This window comes from Ictidomys tridecemlineatus, chromosome 6, assembly GCF_052094955.1.
Source record: "Ictidomys tridecemlineatus isolate mIctTri1 chromosome 6, mIctTri1.hap1, whole genome shotgun sequence".
Taxonomy (NCBI): Eukaryota; Metazoa; Chordata; class Mammalia; order Rodentia; family Sciuridae; genus Ictidomys; species Ictidomys tridecemlineatus.
Genome location: NC_135482.1, coordinates 179,898,733 through 179,921,890, shown reverse-complemented (window position 1 = coordinate 179,921,890; position 23,158 = coordinate 179,898,733). Strand labels below are relative to the sequence as shown.

The 23,158-nt window shown below is 31.8% G+C and overlaps 1 long non-coding RNA gene across 1 annotated transcript in view; it reads right to left on the bottom strand.

Annotated features, from left to right (window-relative positions):
* Positions 1-14,628: 14,628 nt before the first annotated feature.
* The window catches only part of LOC144378434 (uncharacterized), a 192,098-nt gene continuing 183,568 nt past the window's right edge, over positions 14,629-23,158 (bottom strand). The window contains exon 4 of the long non-coding RNA XR_013440083.1: positions 14,629-14,947. This is a non-coding gene — a long non-coding RNA (uncharacterized LOC144378434). The remainder of the gene's footprint in view (positions 14,948-23,158) is intronic.

The window sequence follows — 23,158 nt, the reverse complement described above, 5'->3', positions numbered from 1 at the left end:
GAAATGGTAAATGACTTTGTTTTTCCTCAGGACACCAGTGGAATTTAGTGAACACAACTGACTTTGTAACATTTTAAGCTATGTTTTTCCCAAATCTACCTGAAGACAGAGATACTACAAGGCCAGTATATCATTTTCAACATTAATTTTACCCAATTACTTATGGGCAGGGTTAGCCACTGCAGTATTACAGCATAAAATGAGTTATCTATACTCTATTTGCTAAAAAAAAATGTTTCTATTTTAGTCTGTTCAGAGATAATTCAAATACAGTGTCTCATCTTAAAATCTGCTACTTAATACTACGTGTGCAACTTAGTATATTAGTTTAGGTTTCCCAGAAACAATAACATCAACAACAACAACAACAAATAAGAATTTAAATAGAAATGGATAAGTAATATTCTGGGAGGTATGTGGGATACTGTAAGTGTAGGGAGTGAGACTTACCAACCAGAAAGCCTAAGCAAAGACAAAATATCAAGCAAAGTTCCACAGGTGATAAATTTGATTCAATCCTCCCTTGAAATTTTAATGACAATGTAATTCCTCATAAATTGTGCTACTATTCAAGAGCAAGCAAGCTCGAGTATTTATATCCAATTATCTATCACTCATTGTTTAAGGGAACCAGTTGGGGAACATTGATTCTCTGCGATATGAGGCTCTGAGTACACAGATCACAGCAAGGTCTAAGAGGCTAGGGCAGGACTTTGATGCTCCAGGTTCTGGGTGGCTCAAAGCATTCAAAGTAAAGTGGAAGTTTATATACATAACCATGGTTAATAAAAGTAATTCTGGGTTGAGCACTGATATCATCTGCAATGATTACATGCCACATTCTTCAGACATTTCTGAATATTTTACAAGCTCTAATGTTTTCAACTGGCTGTAAGACTATTTTTTTTAATGGTTATAACTTATCAATGATTATTTTGAGTGCTTTGAGACAGAAAAATGTTTGCAAGTTTAGTAAAGGGGACATTGTACATGTATACAAGTACACATAATTCAAAATAATCTTCTAGTATTTTCCACTTGCCTCTAATACAGTTTTTGGTATCAATGATACAAAAATTGTAGAATGATAAGTCATTCAAGTTATGATTTTTCTCCAAAATTGATCTTAAAAATTTCCCTTTTCAAGAAGTCATATTTTTATATCCATGATCAAAATAAAGTAATAATGCTTAAATGTATTAAAATCTAAGAAGATTTATTTTATGATAAAGGAACAATTATTGTAATTAAAAATAATTACAAAAGAAATTAGAATTTAATCTCTATGTTTATATTAAAGCATAGCATTACCACAAGAATAATAATGCCTATTTTGGCATGATTCACTTCTGTCTTCCTCTCCCTCTCTCTCTCTCTCTCTCTCTCTCTCTCTCTCTCTCTTTCTGTGTGTGTGTGTGTGTGTGTGTGTGTATGTGTGTGTTTGTTTGTATTTTATCAGGTTAGGGGAAGGAGGAAGTGGAAAACATAAAACTTTTTTTCATTCTTACTCAAATTTGTTACTGAAAAGAAATTTAAATTTTTAAAGCAATTTCAAAATATCAATTTTCAAGTATGAATGTATTATTATAATATAATCCTCTCTCTGCTATGAATATCCACCTTGTGAAGATTGATACTACCTAAGAAAATACCAGCAGCTCCTGGAGATAACCTATCAGTTTTCAATGAAAATATCTGCTGAAATTGAAAAGTAGATAATTTTTTTTTATCAGCAAATAAAATGCATGTTGTAAATACGACAATGAAAAAAAGAAAAAAAAAAGGTGTAAACAGAAGAAAACCAAAGAAACCAAAGACTGGTGGAATTTTATTGACTTATGTCTTGAATAGATAATTGCACTTGAAGAGGCAATTTACTAAATAGTGACCCCATTCCCTGTGCTCTGTCAAATTCAATTCCTCTCACTCAGATGAGATGACCTATTCCTAGGTTCTACCCACACGAGCAAAGTGAAATGGACAATTGAGCACTTATCCAGTTACTTTAATCAATGTGGATAGGTTCTTTATAACTCTTTCACCTTAAAAGAAATGATTTGTTTTTCATTAATCATCTGGATAACAGTCTACATTCTTCTCCACATGTTGATTCTTCCAATGCTTTCTCTGGTACTAGTCTACTCAGAGAAACTCAATGTTCTATCACCTCCCTGTCTATGAAAGACAACCACACAATTTCATGCATTTTTTTTTCTTTTCAAAACTCAATTTCTATGATTGTCTTTTTAAATTTTCAGGACTTCACATAATAGTACATGCTAAACTAAGAATCGTAGAATTTGAAATATCTAATAAACGCTTTCTCATTCAATGTTTGTGTTATCAGAGTTGTGTTGACTTCCAGAAGCTCAATTTCCCCACATCAGAGTGGCTAGTTGTGGCTTCTTGGCAGACGTCTTTGTCTGCTGGCCCAGAAAATGTATCTCTGAGCTCATGTTTGAATATGGTTTTATAAATGCCTGTTAGTAATACAGCATAACTTTGACACATACTACACCAATAAATAATGTCTTTAATAATGAACGTTTGCTAGTAGATAAAGGAAAAAATCTAGAAATACAACTAAATTTGCCAAATATGATTTCAAATATGAAAATGCAACTAAAATTGCCAAATATGATTTCAAATATGAAAATATAGTATCACTATTCAATGATTCAATAAAGGGTGAAGTTTTTCCCACTGGGCATCATGGAGCTGTATTGTCCTCTGATAATATTATATAAATAACCAACCAGTTGAAATCAGTAGTGTCATTTAAATGACATTTTGCAGGATGTAAATCTGAAGCAGGAAATCAATGATTTGGTCAAAGAAAATGAAGAAAAAAGGGTATGAAGAAAAACTTTGATCAGAAATTCAATGGTAATTTACCCACTTTAGAGAGTCAAGTCATTAATAGAAGTCAAGCTAGGACTTCCCAATATATTCAAAGTATCTGTTTCTATGACAAGTTGATTAGAAACTAACACTTATATGACATATCATAAACATATGAGCCAAATGTACTTGGAAAAGAGAAGATAAAATCTAGTTCCTGATCTCATAGGTTGTAGCTTTAATCACCACTGCTGTGAGATATGCAGCCATGATACGTACTATCAAAACTTTTCACCAACAAAGGGAGAACTGTCCTTCATTACAAACATGTATATTTAGAAACTGAAGATAGAAGAAAAAGTTTTGTGAAGAATGTTTCCAACACAGAAAAGTATGGTAAAATTGAAAATAATAATTACGCAATAGTCTTATAGGAGCTCCATTAACCACATGTCCTCGTTTACTTTCAAAGGCAGTACTATAAGACAATAGGATTTCACATCTTCTTAATGTTAGCTACCCGTAAAAGGTTTGGATGTGGGTCCTCTAAAATCCATAAATCAATGCAAACCTGCCACAGAAATTATTTCATCATTTGAGTATGTCTTTACTCTCATTATAAAAGTAGTTTATCTCTCTTTATCATAATAAACTCATATGTTAGTACCAAATAATAGTTGGAACATCCCATAAGTGGGATGTTTTCAACAGCAGCACATCCCATGAAGTTCTCCACTTCAATTTTCTTTCTTTCTTTTTCTTTCTTTCTTTTTTTTTTGAGAGAGAGAGATAGAGAATTTTTTAATATTTATTTTTTTAGTTTTCGGCAGACATAACATATTTATTTTTTATTTGTTTGTGGTGCTGAGGATCGAACCCAGTGCCGCACGCATGCCAGGCGAGCGTGCTACTGCTTGAGCCACATCCCCAGCCCTCCACTTCAATTTTCAAATGACAACAAATTTGTCTAAAACTTTGCTGGTAATTTAACAATTGTATATTAACTACCAATGCCTATATCCTGAGAAGGTTAAAGAAAATAACTAAGGAGATATCAGACTTTGTCCAAGTTTTCACTGGATCAAACCAGTCTATTATTTTCCTCTTTAAGACTGTGAATGTGTATTAGCAAATTATAGTCTGTGTAATGTAATTAATATGGTTGTCTTTGCATCTGGGATGGTAGACCCTAGAATAATCAGGCAAGCCAAAGGGAAGAAGGATGTGAAGTAGGAAATGAAAACATAAGCTACTACCTATGAGATCAGGAGGACAAAATAGATTTCATACCAGTATCTCTCCATCTTAAAGTCTCCAGTCTCAATGATAAGGTATATTGAAGGATTTTGCACCATTTATGACAAAGCTAAGCATTCATCTGGTTCAACAGTGACAAAAACTGGGCCTGGAGAGAGGTGGAGAAGCTACGAACACTTTTGGTACTCCTCAGCAACACAGTGAACTAGAAAATGAAAGAATACAGGTGTGAAGCATGCATGCTATACTTTTCTTAATAATTTGAATATAAATTAATAAATGAATGTTGATTTACTTCTTCCTCCCAAATTTTGCAAAAATATACTTTTGTGGTCCATGATAATTAGGAACTACTCCAGTAAAGAAATTATAACACACAATGCTAGCCTAGCCAGGCTGAAATAACAAAAATCCACAGACTGTCTGAGTAAATGAATAGCTATAAACTAGTAACACAAGACAGAATGCATGAAAGAATCATTGACATGAGTGGCCCAGTTTAGATTCATCTATTTGAATTCAGGTGAGTTACCTGACTCCCACATTCATACCTACATGCCCAGAAGGAAGCTCTTTCATTTGAAAAGAAATTAAATTAACTGTTAAGAATATCTCCACCTAGTTTATCATTGGAGAAAACCTAGGCAACTCTCTTTTAAACTTTCACTTTGAGAATAATAATGTGAGGAACTCTGTAGACCTATATTCCAGGAGGAAAAAAAAACTGGTTAAAATTATGAAAAACTCAACTATTTAAAATCTCAAGGATTTTCCTAAGGGTGTGCAATGCATAAAGAAACGTTTATTTAAGAAAATTTACTAAATATTTGGCTCTCTTTTGTCTGGGGGAAAAAGGATACTCCTCCCTCCCATCTGAGTAAATGTGAACAATAAGGAGGGTTCCCTTTTCCTTCAGCTCCCAGTCAAGGGATATAGTATTTCCTCAGGAGGGGAAATCACCAGCATTTCTCATTTCGCCAGATTCAAGATGCAGAGAGTAAATTCTCAGCAAGAGCTGCTGAAAGAATGAAGGCTTCCTTCTTCCACCTGGCCAAACACCATTAGAGTAGACTCTGGGCTCCGGGCAAGGCAGTCTGAGAACAAGACCCAACTTGCCTTTGAGGTCAGGTTTCCTGCCAGGAGCTGCAAACAGATAAATGAGAGGCTGTATCCCCAGCCAATTCCCTGTTAATAAAGCTAGGCATGACTCCCAAGAAAAAGCCCTCCTGGGTCAGAAAAATAAACCTCAGAAATTACCTCTGCAAAGGACTTAGAATTTAGTTAGAGGAGACGGTGAAGCGATCAATGTTGCAGAAGAACTTTGAGGACCATATATCAACTATCTGACAAATAGTGGAGATAAAAATCTGGGTGTGATACCAACAGAGGTAGACAGATCAGGGAATGAAGCATTCAAATAGAATCTTCCTGAAACCACTGGAATTCCAGAATGTGTGCCCTCTTGCCAAGTCTGTATCTTTAGAGGAGTGACATCTGATACTTTGCCCTCGTAGGAAAACAGATTTTGCTAAGTAGTGAGGACACTAAACAATTAAGCAAGAAACAAAGCCATAGCAACTGTTTGTGAGAAGGATCAGATTGTGGTTTAATAAAGACTTCAAAGCATTGATTATTTTTAAACTTTCATTTGTTCTTTTTAGTTTTACAAGACAGTACAATGTAGTTTATATTTTAGCATAGTACAAAGGCGTGGAGTATGACTTATTCTAATTAGGATCCTATTTTTGTGGTTGTACATGATGCAAAGTTACCCTGGTTATGAATTCAGATGGAAGGCTAAAAAAGTTATGTCTAATGAATATTACTGCCCTTCCTTCCTCATCCCCAACTCCTTTCCCTTGTTTCCCTTTGTCTACTCCAAAGGACTTCTATTCCTCCCCTCACCATATTCCCTTTTTATGGGTTAGCATCCACATATCTGAGAGAACATTCAACCTTTGTATTTTGGGAGGATTGGCTAATTTCACTTAGCATGAAGCTCACCAATTCCATCTTCTTACCAGCAAATGCCATTCCTCTGTATGGCTGAGTAATATTCCATTGTGTATATATACCATATTTTCTTTATCCATTCATCCATTGAAGGAAACCTAGATTGGTTTCATAGCTTGGCTATTGTGAATTGAGCTGCTCTACATACACATTGATGTGGCTGTGTCTCTGATATATGCTGATTTTAACTCCTTTAGGTATAGACCAAGGCGTGGGATAACTAGATCAAATGGTGGTTCAATTCTAAGCTTTCTGAGGAATATCCAGACTGCTTTCCATAGTGTTTTCACAAATTTGCAGTCTCACAAGCAATATAAAACAGTGAAACATTGATTACTGAGTATATTTTCACCCCTTAATTTTAGGGCATAGAGAAGTTATATTTACATATATCTGTGTCTTCTGATAAATGAGTTCATTTTTTTCTACATTGAGCTACATTGTACTATAAAGAAGCATATTGCTATAAAATGTTGTGATGTGTATGTAAGCTTTGCTAGTCTGTATATCTGATAATGTATTATAGTTGAAATTATCTACATCCTAGTTTTCTTTGTGAAACTGAAGATACTATGGATGAAGATCATAGTCAATTTCTGTACATGAGGCTCTATTAGGTTCAGTAGTGGCAGAGGACAACTTTCATAAGGTATGCAGAATGCATATTTCTTAAAAGATAAATAAAGTAGTTTATATTTTTTTTTAAAAAAATGACTTTCAGAATAGAATATGGAATGTAAAGAACAAAACTAAAGAGATTTAGGAAGTTGTAGGAAGTTCATGGAACGGGAATTTTATTTGTCATTTTCAAAGGTAATTAAAATTTATATATATTAATTTTAATATATATATATATATATTTAAGAATTTTAGTTTGAAAATTATGGTGTCAAAAAACAAAAATTTGCTTTCTATTAAAAATTGTTTTTGTTGGATTGTGGTCTGCTTTAAATGGAATATTGTAAAAGCATTTTTTTTTTTTAACCTCTGAGTAATCAGCCTAAGAGGCAAAGATTTGGTCTCTTATCTGAAAAATTTCCTATGGTTTATAGTGACGTTTTTCAGTTATTATTTAGAACTAAGTATTCTCACTTTTAAGAAATCTAAGTTTCTTAAGTCATTTCACCTCCTATGTTTATTTTAAGTCTTTTATTGGCACTTTTTTAAGTAGGTGGCCAAGTATTGTTTCTTACTAACCCATAATCTTACTTCATCAATTTTTGAAATCTCCTGACAACTTTTGATATTTTACCTTCCCCAAACCACATCGTAAATGATATCTTTTGCACGTAAAGCTGTCTTTGAGATTTCCCAGGAGTTCCTAGAGATATAACAGAAGATTTGTTCTTTTCCCTAGAAAAAGGAGATCCTATAAATAATTAAGTTATATAATAAGAGTTTCAAGGAAAGTGTCAAATCAGAAGTACTTAACCTTCTCTGGCTTAAATTTGTATGTGTGAATTTCTGTTAATATAAATACTGCAGAAATAATGTAAATATTCTAGAGACTTGTCACTGAACTTGCTGTCCGTGATATTTCATCAGAATCCTGGTGCTACTTTGCCTACTATTTAGACCACACTAATATGAAATTGTCATACTTTCAAAAATCACATTATTAGTTGCTTTTAAGATATTTATGTGGTCACAATTTTACTTCCTGAAATAGATCCAATATAGTTCAGTGGTTTTCAACTGGGAATGGTGACCATTTCCCTAATATGTTTCTGTAATATACAGTTATTTAGAACCTCATGAATTTATGATGATTCATTTACAATTTTTAAACTTTTGATGGTGCAAAAGAAGTACACATTCAGTAGAAAGTGTATATAACTGCTGCTTTAATGTTGTTCTAGTCAGTTGTTTTGCTGCTGTTCCCAAAAGATCTGACATGAACAATTAGAGGAGAAAAAGTTTCTTTGGGGGTTCACACTTTTAGAGTTCTCAATCCACAGTCAGCTCCATTGTTCTGGGCCAAAGATATGGCAGAACATCATGGCAGAAGAGTGTGGTGGAGGAAAGAAGCTCAGGACTTGGCCACTGGAAATGGGGAGAGAAAAGACAGCTCTCCTCACTACTGACAAAAAATAAACCCCAAAGGCATGCCCCCCAATGACCCACCTCCTCCAGGAACACCTTATAGTTAATCTCCATCAGTGGATTAATGCAGTGATGCAATCATTTCACCTCTAAACTTCCTTGATTATCACACAACTGTGGTATTAAGACACTTCATAACTAAACCATAAGAGTGTTCCTTAAACATTGAAACTTGATCTTTTGTTGGGCTAGCAATTTTTGGTACCATACTCTTTCCTGATGGTGAGCAGCAGCAGCAAACTTCAGCTCCCTGACAGCTATGCAATCACAAAGGCAAACCACTGATCTGGTACATGACAGTGCTAATGCTTTGGGGATATTTTGTTTAGTGATTTTTGCATCCCAAGATGTCTTCAAAATACCAGTCTGTATGTGCATATGAGATATGCAACACAACACTTTGTTAAAAGAAAAATTTTGTATTAGATGCTTTTGCTCAACTGTAAGCTAATGTAAGTGTTCTGAGCACATTTAAGGTAGGCAATGTTAAGTTATGATGTTTTATAGTTTACATGCTTAAAACGCATTTTTATGCACAATATTTTCAACCTACAATGGGTCTGTTGGGACCATTAAGTCCAATAAATCAAGAATCATATGCATATGTTCAGTATATTCATGGTGTTTATAACTCTGGATTATATAAATATGAATATTTTTCACTGTAAATACTATGTTTGCTCATTTTTATAAATGAGATATATTATTGAGTCTTTTTTAAAAATGAGAATACTTATTATATTTATAAATATCTTGTCTAAAACTTTTTCCCATTGACTGAAGTTTGTTTTGTATGTCACAGAAACATTTTCTTATCAGTTATATTAGTCCCATAATATACTCTCACCAGATCTTTCACTTTTGAAATTTCACATTAAGTTTAACAGTTGTTTTAAATCTTTTATCATTTACAGACAATTGTTTCTCTTATAAACAATTTGATATTTTCCCAAATGCATTTGAAAATCGACTAGAGAACAGTGCTTGGCTTTAACAAAAATGAATATCTCAGATGTTCTCAAAAAACAACTAAGCCAGTCAGGTACTTTTAAGAATAGACTTCTGACAGCATATCAGAAATAACTTCAAGACTACAAATAGTTGAGTAAGTCAGAATTTACAGAAATCTAGTGGAAAAACAGATGTGCTCATGACATTTCTAAACCAAGATTAAGTTGAAAAATAATTAAAAACATATAACTAAATGAAACTCATGATAGATAATTATGTTTTTTTTCCCTTGGGATATTACCAATGCTTTAATGTTGCATATTCTAGATACATGGAAACTACTTTTTCTTACATGATTTATATCTCCTAACAATTTAACAGACTATGAATTTATAAGCAAAAATAAAATGTATATCTTTGTTTTGTTTTTTCCCCACCAAAGACTCTAGAGTTCAGAATTTCTTATTAGTTTTCTTAACCTCATAACAATGTAGTAATATGTGTAAGTTTAATAATTATCTGTCTAACATGTCAAAAGGATTTAATTGGAAACATTGGTTAGATGATAATTTTTCCGTTTTTTTCCCAATATTACCAACAACCCTCCAAATCGTTAGTCCCTATTTAGTCATAGAATGTAAAACCCCAATTACAGGATCCTTCTTGGAACTGTGGTTTGACTTCCAGCTGGGTTTTTAACTCTGGGATCAGTGGAAGTACTGTTAAAAAAGCCTAACAAATTTGTATATTCCTTGAAGAATTTACTACTGTAGGAGAGTAAGAGTGGGCTAATTTCTCCCTGAACAAGCTGATGTCTAAATCACAGAGAAAGTACAGCAAAATGCTCAGGTTGTGCATGAACTAAAATAATTGATAAGAAAGACAGTGTACAACATTATTGAGAACATTAGTACCTTAAAATCAATGAGCTTTGCTGCTTAACAAAATGACCTTCACTCACTAACTTTGGGGACTCTAACCTCTAGATTCGATAGTTTCAGAGTTCAACTCCTGGCTCTTTATTTTAACATGATTTTATACTAATATGTGTGTATCTTATTTCATATATCCCTTTTAGAGGCATATTATCTTCAGTGATCTCCATCAACTAATATTTACCTCCATGCTTCAACAGGATTCAAATGATTTTTGCAATGATGATACAAATATCAGAGTCTTTCTAGACCCAGATTCACCCTACTCTGGTGATTCATGTCTGCTTTTGGGATTTTCAGTGATGAATGATATTCAACCATCATGAAAAAAAATGAATGATAATTTTTGTACATTCAGATGATGTAACAAAACTTATGGCATGCAATTAAAGCAGTGATTCTAGAAAGCTTGCAACTGCAAAAGCCTGTATTAAAAAAGAACCAAACACTCAATAATGTAATTTTTACTTAAGACATTGGAAAATTAGAAGAAACTGAAACCAAAGCCAGTTGAAGAAAAGCAATAAAAAGCTCTGGATGTTAATTATGCTGCACATAACCTGAGCCATGTAGTACTGCAATACAGTGATGAAAAAAATTCAAAAAACAAACATACAAACAAACAACAACAAAAAAATACCCCCAAAAAACTCCTCATCCTGTTTTATTCTGTGATGTGGCTTACAAAAAGAACCAATCTGCCTATATGATTTAGATAAGACTTCAATCTGCTTATATGATTTAGATAAGACTTCTTGTGACTTTGGTAAGACATATGGGTGACTCCTTTACTTATTTGTGACATGGCCATACATAGATGCTTGCCCTTACATGAACATGCTGACCAGGCCAGACACAGAACCACCAACTCCCTGTTTGTTGGTGGATGATTAGCTGAACTCTGTTTCTGTGCAACCAGCTGAATACTGAGATAAACATTTCCTATTCATATCACTGACAAAGACTTGCAGAGCTCACAATAACAATATCAAATGTGAATTCATCTGTAATACCTTTTTTATGTCTCCCTATTAATGTATAAAGCATAAATATCATATAAAGGCATTCTGTCTTTGAATCTGGTGTGCTTACCCTATTGCATTACCATGAAAAGAATTTATTTCCTTTGGCAGTAAAACTTCATGAAATACTGAACATCACCAAAAGTGTAAGTTGTTTCTTTGAAAAAAATAGCAAAATTCACCATCTTTAGCTAGACTAACCAAGGGGAGAAAAAGACAATATTCAAATGATTAAAATTAGGAATAAATAAAGGACAATTTGCAATCAAATCAATAGAAATAAAGCATCATGTTTTGATACATCTATATATTTGTAATGACCAAGTTGGGATAGTTAGTATATTCACCACCTCAACCATGTATCATTTCTTTGGGTGAATCTTCTAAAATCATCACTTGTAGTTATTTTGAAGTATACAGTATTATTTTTAACAATGTTCACCATATTGTGCAAAGAACACCAGAATATAAAGTAAACTTAAAAACTATATAAAAGGTTTAAGTGAATACGAGAAGCATCTATACACAAAAACTTAAATATAATAGACAAATTCCGAAAAGAATAAAAAATATAGAAATTGAAAGGAGAAATAGAGAATCTGAATAGACATATAACATACACAAAATTAAAATTGCAGCTAATAAAATATCCACAAAGAAAGCAAGTAGCAGATTGATTTACTGGTAAACTTTGAACTTACTTAAAAAAGAATAAATACGAATTTTTCATAAGCTCATCCAAAAAACAATAGAGTAAGGAACATTACTTTCCTAGTAACAAATTACAATAAGAACAATATATACATTATATTCCAATATAGACTCTTTTACTCAGCCTTTTCATAACTGTGACTCAAAGACAGTAAGAACAATAGGGAGACAGAAATATTTACTCTGGCTCATGGTTTCAGAGGTCTCAGTCCATAGATGGCTGGCTTTCTACCTCTGGGGCCAAGATGATATAGAACATCATGGTGAAAAATAGCTCAGGACATTAAGTGTCAGGGGAAGAGGAAAAAAAGAGAGACAAGGGAAGAGAGTTTCATTTACCTGGGAAAAATGTATACATTCTAAAAGCACACCCCCAGTAAACTACTTCCACCAGCCCCACCCTTCTTGCCTACAGTTACCATCTAGTTAACTAGTATGAGTAGATTATTTCATCAATTAGGCCATACAATCATACAATGCTCATAATCTAATCATTTCACCTATGAGCATCTTTGCATTTTCTCCCGAATAAGCTTTTGGGAACACCCTTTATCCAAACCATAACATATACAATATTTTATTTATAATGGTTTGATTTCACTTTTTCAACTTCACATTGCTATTAAAATAACAATCATTTACTATAAATTGTACTTCAAGTTTTGAATTATGGTCTTTTCCTGAACTATTTTCTATGAAGTCTGATATTCTCTTACTATGTAATGACAACCAGCCACAGCACCCAGTCATCCATGTGACCACTGGGGCAAAAACTGGTATCAATACTGTTCTGCTAAGCTAGGAAGTTCAATAGGTTAGGTGCACCAACTGCATTTTCAGTTTAGAATATTTTCAATTTATGCTGGGTTGCATGGGGCATAACTACAGGATATGTTGGTGAACATTTATAATACCAAAACAAGACAAAGACATCACATAAAAACAACTAGAGATCAATACTTCTAATAAATGAAATATGCTAAAAATAATAGTGCACTAAATCCTGTGACTTATAAGGAGGATTATATACCATGACTGAATAGGATTTATCCCAAAATGCAGGATGGGTTTAACATCTTATAAACATTTATGACAACACAAAAAGAAATAAGTACATGCAAAAAAGAATTTGACAAAAATGAACATCCCTTCATGATAATAAATTTAAAAAATGAACTTTCAAAAAGTCAGGACTAAAACATAATAAATAGCATCTGCAGAAAACACAAAGCTAACACAAAACTCAATTATGGAAAACTGAATATATTCCTCCATTGTAGTAGGAAAATACAAGAATGAGTACATATGTCACTTACCTTCAACATTTTCCTGGAGGTTCTACCAAAGAAAATGAAGAAACAGAATGTAAGTCCTCCAGATTGCAAAGAATGGAGTAAAATCATTTTCCATTGTACATTGCATTATCTTCTACACAGAAAATTTTGAAGACTCCCTTAACAAAAGATCAGAAAGGTTGAAGAATAAAATATCAATATAATAAGTCAAATGCATTTCTTTATGTCTGCAATGAATAATCCAAAATAAAATTAGGAAAACAATTCCATTTTAATATCATTAAAATGAATAAAACATTTAGGGATATATTTGTCCAAAGAAGTGTAAAACTTATATAAAGTATAAAACATAATTGAAAGAAATTAAAGGAGGTTAAAAATAGAGAAATATGAATTTTTAAAAATGTCATTATTATTCTGGAGATTCAATGGAATCTTAAACACAGTGCAACCTGGCTCTTTTACAGAAGTTGAAAAGCTGAACTTAAAATTTCTAAGTAAAAACAAGGAATTTAGAAGAATCAAAATGATATTGAAAAAGCTAAACAAATTTTGAGGGCTTACAAAATGAGACTTTAAAACATACTACAGATCTATCATAATCAAGATATGAAAGTTTTGGCAAAATGATAGACTTAGTAAAGTAATGAAATAGAATTGAATTTATGAAAAAGTCTTCACATTTATGTTCAATTGTTTTCCAGTCATGTATCAAATCAATTCAATGGAGAAAGAATCCACCATTCAAAAGATGATGCTGGACAGCTGAATACCATATGCAAAAGAATTGAATTGAAACCACGTTGCACAACATTCAAAACTAATTTCAAGATATATGATAGTTATAATAAAAAAAACTCTTAAAAAGAAAACAGTCACACATCTAAATACCCATTAAATAGGAACACATTATTTAAAATACAACAAGCCAAGGGCAGTGGTACAAGCCTGTAGTCCCAGTAACTGGAGACACTGAGCTAGGAGAGTTGCAAGTTTGAGGCCAGCCTCAACAACATAGGGAGGCCCTAAAAAGCTTAATGAGATATTGTCTAAAAAGAAAAATATAAAAAGACCTGGGAAGTGTCTCAGTTGTTAAGCTTCCCTAGGTTCAATACCTGGTTAAAAAAAAAAAAAAAAAAAAAGGTACAACCACAAAAACATAAACAACAAGGAAAAGGAAAAAATGTAAATAACTAGAACTTCACCAAATTAAAATGTTTGTGCTAAAAAGCACACTATTAGATGAGTTTTCATCTAAAATATAAAATAATCCATGCCACTAATACTAAAAAGATAAATAGTCCAATTTAAAAAATCATCCAAGGATTTGAATAGACATTTATTTAAAATAGATCAATGGGTCTTTGTTCCATTTATTTATTTATTTTTTTTTTGGTGTTAGCTTTTTCAATTCTTTATATACCCTACAGATTAGTGCTCTATCTGATGTGTGAGAGGTAAAGATTTGCTCCCAAGATGTAGAGTCTCTATTTACCTCACAGATTGTTTCTTTTGTTGGGAAGAAACTTTTTGCTGTAAATTCATCCAATTTATTTATCCTTGATTTTAATTCTTGTGCCAAAAGAATCTTATTAAGGAGGATGTGCTTAATCCCACATGATGGAGATTAGGTCCGACTTTTTCTTCTATTAGACACAGAGTCTCTGGTTTTATTCTTAAATCCTTGATCCATTTTGAGTTGAGTTTTGTGCATGGTGAGACATAGGAGTTTAATTTCATTTTGTTGCATACGGAGTCCTAGTTTTCTCAGCACCATTTGTTGAAAAGGCTCTTTTCTCCAATGCATGTTTTTTGGCACCTTTAATCAACAAATATATGAAAAAAAAATGTTCAACATCACTAGCAATTAGAGAAATGCAAATCAAAATTACTCTAAGATTTCATCTCACTCCAGTAAGAATGGCAGCTATTTTGAATGCAAAAAACAATAAATGATGGCGAGGATTTGGGGAAAAAGGTACTCATACACTGCTGTTGGGACTGCAAATTGGTGCAACCAATGTGGAAAGCAGCATGGAGATTTCTTGGAAAATTGGGAATGGAACCACCATTTGACCCAGCTGTCCCTCTCCTCGGTCTACACCCAAAGGACTTAACAACAGCATATACAGGGACATAGCCACATCAACGTTTATAACAGCACAATTCACAGTAGCTAAACTGTAGAACCAATCTAGATGCTCTTCAGTAGATGAATGGATTAAAAAAAATGTTGCATATATTCACAGTTAACATTACTCAGCAATAAAAGAGAATAAAATCATGGCATTTGCAGGTAAATAGATGGAATTAGAGAAGATAATGCTAAGTGAAGTTAGCCAATCCCAAATAACCAAATGCTGAATGTTTTCTCTGATATTAGGAGGCTGATTCATAGTGGGGTAGGGAGAGGGAGCATGGGAGGAATAGATGAACTCAAGATAGGTCAGAGGGATGGGAGGGGTGGGGAGAGGGCATGTGGTTAGAAATGCTGGCGGAATGTGATGGTCATTATTATCCAAAGTACATGTATGAACACAAGAATTGGTGTGAACATACTTTGTATACAACCAGAGATATGAAAAATTATGATCTATAGGTGTAATAAGAATTGTAATGCATTCTGCTGTCACATATAAATAACAAAAGTTAATTAAAAATAAAAAACAAATAAGTAAAAGGATCTACAAGTGATCATAGGCAAATAAATAAGATTATCAATATTGTTATTCATTAGGGAAAGGCAAACTATTGGAAATTGGCCCCAAATCTATCTCATTAGGATAATTAGATATCATTTCATCCATGTCAGAATTATTATAATAAAAAACACAGATATTATAATGTGTTAAAGAGAATGCAAAGTAATTAGAACTCTTCTACATTGCTGGTGGAAATTTAAGTGAGGAAATTGCAAAAGGTTACCTGTAGGTTTATCATAAAACCCAGAAAGCATAATGTTGTGTGTATGTATATGCCCTTGATAACGGAAAACACAAGGCCACAAAAACACATGTACAAATGTTTCATAGCAGTAGTATTCATAACAACCAAACTGTAAACTCAACACTAATATCCATGAACTGACACATAGGTAAATAGAATAGGATAATGAAGTATATTCATAAGTTTAATATTATTTGGAAATGAAGTACTGATGAAGAACCTTATAAATAACATGCTAAATTAAAGATGGAAGTTTAAAAAATACCATTTATGTGAAATGTTCAGTACAGTCAGCTCAGTAGGGACAGAAAATTGACTGGTATTTTTCATAGACTAGAGGGACTAAGGAATGTAGAATGGTTGCTAATGGGTATCAGTTGCCTTCTAAGAGTGATAGAAATCTTTTAAAAATGAACTATGTCAATATATGCAGAAATAACAATTTTATAATTTCAAAGATTATATCAATAAATCCATAACTTTAAAAAATAAATAAAAGAGGTCTTTCTGGTAGAATGTATGCTATGGTCATAACAAAGAATATTTTAAAATTCATGGATGATATTAAATAAATTTCAGTAGCTAACTTGTGAATCATAAATCCTGTTAAATAAGATCAGAAAAAATACATATATATATAATATATGTACACAAAATTTTATTTATATATAAGATTTCCATTAGAATTCTGTATTTTTTTCTAATTAAAACCATTGGATTTATAATGGACTCTTGAATATGTGGTAGAAGCATAAAAGCATATGAGTAGACTAAATGGAATGTGTCTTACTCTGTTTTGTTTTGTTTCATTTAATTAAATTTTGCTGCCCACATAAAATTCATAATTCCACAGTATCACATAATAGGGGCTGTTCTATAATGGGTTTTAGCAAAGAATTTAACCTACTTTTGAGAAAAGGAAATTTGTTTCTAATGCCACCTTTCCTCTAGTTTGTACATTAATTTATTTATTTACAATGAGACAAAGAATTAATTTTCACAAGACTAAGAACTACTTAGTTATATTAAGAAGCCAGTCAAAACAAGGAACAGAGTGTGCATCAGTGTTACAAAACATTTCATTAATTTTAAATCCTCAAATTTATGTGGACATTATTTAAGAGGAAATAAAATGTTTCAGTAAATCTTATAAATTGGTTAATTAGGGTTTGATTAAGGTGATTCCTATTAGCATACAACACATTCTTTAAGTTCAATTCATTGGGAACATATCTTGTACACATAAAATTGAGTAAAGAATTAATCAGATAGTAGGCTAAATTGAAAACCCTTGGAGATTTAAACATGATATTAGTTATCATCAGAAACATGCTCAGAAGTTGTCTCAACTAGACTGTAAAAACCAAGGTTAGATCATTTCAGTTAACTTTATAATGTTGGGATTTCATAAGCAACAACTCAACTCATATCTTGCTAATGTTGAAGACCAAATATGAAATGTCATTATTTCTATTTTGCCCACTTAGTAGATATAAAATAGCCTAATATTACTGATGTTCAAAGTTTGAAACTAGCCACACTGATTTCTCAGTGTTACCTGGACAAATGAAGTTGCCACACTAAAAAAGTCTTTTCTCATTAGGATGGCAGGGAGGTATTTTCACTATTTGGCTTAGTTGTGGAGAATAATGATTCATCTTTTAGACTCAAACTAATATAGATAAAAGAAGTCAATGTCTTGTAAGAAGTTACCCTTCTAAAAGGGATACCCAAAATTAGAAAGAAAAGTCATATTTGTAGAATTCTATATAGAATACAGAATAATTCCTATTCAGATACTAAATATATGATATTTGCTAAATCATTAAATTAATCTGAGTATTAATAATGCTGATATGTAGTGATCACTAACAATTATGTAAAATCTGTAAAATTATAGGGTATATTTTTGTCACTTGGCCAATTAATATTTTAAAATACACTAAAACAAGGAGTCAGTTAGGTATCTAGAAAACATGTACATTTGTAGCACTGATAAAATTGAATGCGATTATAGTTTTAGAAGTCTTTGAAATCAGAGATATTCTTGAAAAATGGAACCACATTTTAAAAATTATTAATTCATTATTATAATAATCATAATTAAAAGTCATTAATAAAGCAATGTCCAAATAGTGCTTTGATTCAATTTTATTTTATATCAGTGCAGTGTGATTTCCAATAAAGTGTGTGTACATTTCCCAATGGTTCAACATATAATTTAACTGAATACTTTAAAAACACTGCAAATTCCATCACCAGTTCCCTACTTTTGAAGTAATATCTATTGTGAATTAAGGATTCCATATGAAACTACTGGAGTCCCTTTATTCTACTAAAACTTAAAAAAAAATCTTAAAATACCATCCCTAAGGTAAATGCAGATGTTCATCAGGTAGACACATTGCCAAAGCTGTGTGTATTATGGCTCCTCTTCAATTTTTGATTGATCATGGAATGTACAATAAAGTTCTAGAAAACACCAGGAAAACTCTCTTTGCTGGTGTAAAACATTTCATGACACTCAGAATGCTCTAAACTAGAAAAGTTGTTATTATATTTTCCACTAAATGAGGTGTCTCAAAAGGAGTTGATTTTTATCCAGCAAATGTATCAAACACCCTAAATTGTATTGCTTTTGAAACAAATCAAATGTCTAGAATTATGATACATTCTAGTGTAGGGACACAGACCAATGAAGGCATCATCAAATAGAAAATATTCTGTTCACCATTATTGCAATACAATATTGAATGAACCTGAAAATAAAAGGCAGTATGTAACAAAGACTAAAGCCATGCAAAATCCTGCTACTTTAATGGTATGCTATTTCATATAATGCAGAGCCACGTGTGATTAAGCTAACTTTTTGTTTGTTTTTGTTTCTATTAAACCTAGTGTACTCTATCACTGAGGTACATACTTAGCACTTAATTTTTTTTTTGAGACAAGGTTAATATAGGTAGCCCAGTCTCACCCCCAAATTGTGACCCTCCTATTTCTTCTGAAATCACAGACATGTGTCACTAGGCCTGTTTGTTTGTGAACAAGATATCTTAATAAGACATAAAGAATTCAAATTCAGAAATATTTTTGAACTGATTTGTGAGGAAGAGATGAAAAATGGAGATATTGCAACTGACACTATGAAAAAACAATCATGAGGAAATATTATGACTATTTTACACCAAAAAATCAGACAATCAAAAAGAAATGGATAAATTCCTGAACACATAGACTCTATCCACATTGAATAATGAAGAAATAGAAACCCTGCACAGACCAATTATGAATGACAAGATTAAATCAATTCAATCAAAGGAAAGCCCAGGACCAGATGGCTTCACTGATAAATTCTATCAAAGATGTGAAGAAGAAAAATATAAATTTTCCTCAAACCATTCAAAAACTGAAATGGAGGGAATTATTTCAAACAACTATAAGGCCAGCACTATCCTGATATGAAAATTCTATAAGTGTACAACAAGGAAAGAAAACTATATGGGCCAATATCCCTAAAATACAGACACAAAATCCTCAGTAAAATACTAACAAAGGAAATTCAACAGCACATTAAGGTATCATTCACTATGATTAAGCTGGATTCTTTCCTCAGATGAAAGGATAGTTCATCACATGCAAATTAATAAATGTGGTACACCACACTATAACCATATTATAAGAATCAGTCACAAAATCCATGCATCAATTTCAATAGATGATATAAAACATTTTAGAAAATTCATATCCATTCATAATGGAAACTCTAAACAAATTAAATGCAAAAAGAATTTGTGTTAAAAAAATAAAGGCAATATATGATGAGTCCACAGCTAATATCATACTAACTAGGAAAAAATTGTGAGATTTCCAGATTTCCTCTTACATTTTAGAATGAGAAAAGGAGGCCTGCTTTCAACATTTTTATTCAGCATAGACTAGAAATTTTAGCCAGAAAAGTTAGGCTAGACTAAAGAATAAAGGGTATCCAAATTGAAAAGTACAAGTCAAATTGTCCATCTTTGCCATCTTGGTAGATAAAATTATTTCATACATTGGAAATCCTCAAGATTTTACAGACAACAACAACAACAATAAAAAAACCTGCTATAACTAATAAACAAATTTAGTTAAGTTAGTGGTTACAAAATCAACATGCAAAAATCAATAGTACTTCTATATGCTGATAGTGAACTATGTAAAATAGAAGTGAAGAAACCATTAAATTTATAGTAGATACAAAAAATACCAAAGTATAAACTTAGCCAAAGAGGTGAAAATTCTCTTCAATGAAAACTACAAAACTTTCACGAAAATTATTAAAAAGATATCCATTGTTCATGGATTAGAAGAATTGATATTATTAATATCTCCATACCACCCAAGTAATGTTCTGATTTAATTGAATTCTCTGCAGAATACCAGTGTCATTCTTCACAGAATTAGAAAAAAATCTGAAAATTCATATTAAACCACAAATACTTACAAAGAGCCAAACTAATCTTGAGCAAAGAGCAAAGCTGGAAGCAAGCTACTGGCAGATATATCAAAATATAATACCAACCTATGGTAATCAAAACAAAATGATGTTGGCATAAAAACAGGTACACACATCAGTGGAACATAATAGAGAGCCCAGATACAAGCCCATACATTTACAGCCAAATAATTTTTTTTATGAAGGAGGCATAAGTTAAAGACACAATCAAAAGAGAAGAACAAAACAATAGTCTAGAGTATGGGAGAACATATTTGCAAACTATATATTTGACAAGGATTTAATAGAAGAATTTTTAAGAATTCAAACAACTCAATAGCAAAACAGCACACAACAATGATATGATAAAAGCAGTCAACTTAAGAATATATACATAAAATAAACCTTTGAATAGACATTTATCAAAAGAAATCAAACAACTGGATAATAATTTATAGATACTGACCAATATCATAAATAATTAAAGAAATGTAAACAAAACTCAGATATCATTTCATCCTAGTTAGAACAGGTATTACCAAAATGCCAAGAAATTTAAAATGTTGGCAAGAACTTAGAGAAAGAGGAACACAAAATACACTGTTGGTGAGAATGTAAATTACTATAATATTTAGTAAAAAATGGTATAAAGGTTTTTTTTTGTTTTTTAATTGTCATATCAAATTAAAATATTTATTAAAATTATATAATATAAGTTAAAGAGTGAATAATTAGAATAAGAAGTATTTTTTTTCTTGAGATGAAGGGAAAACACACTTTTCCTACTTTCTTCTAAGGTCATTACTGATACATGGAATCAGTGTGTGTGATTACAATATCATAAATACTTAAATTTGTCTTAAACTGACAAATCCATGATAAGATTATAGCTAGCACACAGATTTTGGGACATGATCTTTTAATTGGAAAACTAAAACCATCTTGCCTAAGAATGTTCTGTTTGTTATATTATACTGTACCTGACAAAAAGAAAAATCAGAGAATATCTGAGATCTGAAAATTTGCATTTTATATAAAAATAATAACAAGGATACTTGAAGCTTACAGGCAATACATTCATGATCCAGTAAACCAAAGCTATAATTTCTTTTCTTTTCTTTTGCTTGCAAAAATAAGTCTTTATAAAAAGATTTTTAAAAACTATATCTATAATGAATGACCCAGAAATACTACTACTCGGTTTAAATCCAAAGGAAATGAAATCAACATGCCAAAAAGACATTTTAATCCCAGATTTATGGAAACACTAATGAAATGGATCCATTATAAATTTACATCAAGGGACAAATGTATAAAGAAAATAGAAAATACATACAAAATCCAATGTTATTGCAGCCACAAATAATAATGGGATACTTTCATTTATGATAACATGAATGAACCTGTAGGATATTATGTTAAGTGAAATAAGTCAGCCACAAAAAGACAAACACTGCATGATTTCACTTATAAAATAAATCTAAAAATGTTGATCTCATAGAATTTGAGAGTATAATAATTATTACCAGATCCTGTAGAGTCAAAGGAAGAGGGATACTGAGAGTCTGATCAATTGTTAGAGAATTAATGCTACATTGGAAGAATAAGTTTTGGAGTTGTATGGCACAGAAAGGGGAATAAACTGGGCACAGTGGCACACACCTGCAATCTCAGCAGCTTGGGAGGCAGAGGCAAGAGGATTGAGAGTTCAAAGCAGCCTCAACAATGTAGCAAGGCGCTAAGCAACTCAGTGAGTCCCTGTCTTTAATAAAATACAAAATATGAATAGGGATGTGGCTCAGTGGTCAGGTTCCCCTGAGTTCAATCTCTGGTACCTCCCTGGCAAAAAAAGAAAGGTTGATAAAATTAATAATAATAATAATAATACATTGTAATTTATTTAGAAAAAGATTTTTAATATATTCACCATAAAGAAGTGACAAAATTTAAGGTAATGTATGCAACAATTACCCTAAATTTATCAGTACACAATATATACATAAATTAAAACAGCACCTTATACCTCATTATTATGTACACATATCGTGTATCAATCAGATATTTTTAACAAAATTAAATATAAAGTGGGTCTTTTGTAGGCAGGATATGTTTAGATTATTTATTTATCTGTTCAATCATTTTGAGTGTTTTTTTCTTTTCTCTTAGTTTTTTAAAAAAAATTTTATATACACATGACAGTAGAGTATATTTTGACATATCACACATGCCTGGGGTGTAACTTCCCATTCTTGTGATTGTACATGATGTGTAGTTTCAGAGGTTATATATTCATACATGAACATAGGAAAATTATGTCCAACTCATTATACTATCTTTCCTATTCCTATGACCTATCCCTTCCTTTTATCCCTCTTTGTCTAATCTAGTGAGCTTCTATTTTTCCTTCCCACACTTTTTATTTGAATATTATATAGTCCCCCCAAAGAAGAAAATTCTGTAATCTACAGTAAAATGGATAGAACTGGCGAACATAATGTCAAAGATACAAGATAAAAGACACTGTTTTTTGAATAGAGAAACAAATCCATTTATATTTAAAGTATTTATAGGTAAGTATTTAATATTGTCATTGTTAGTTGATGTTTG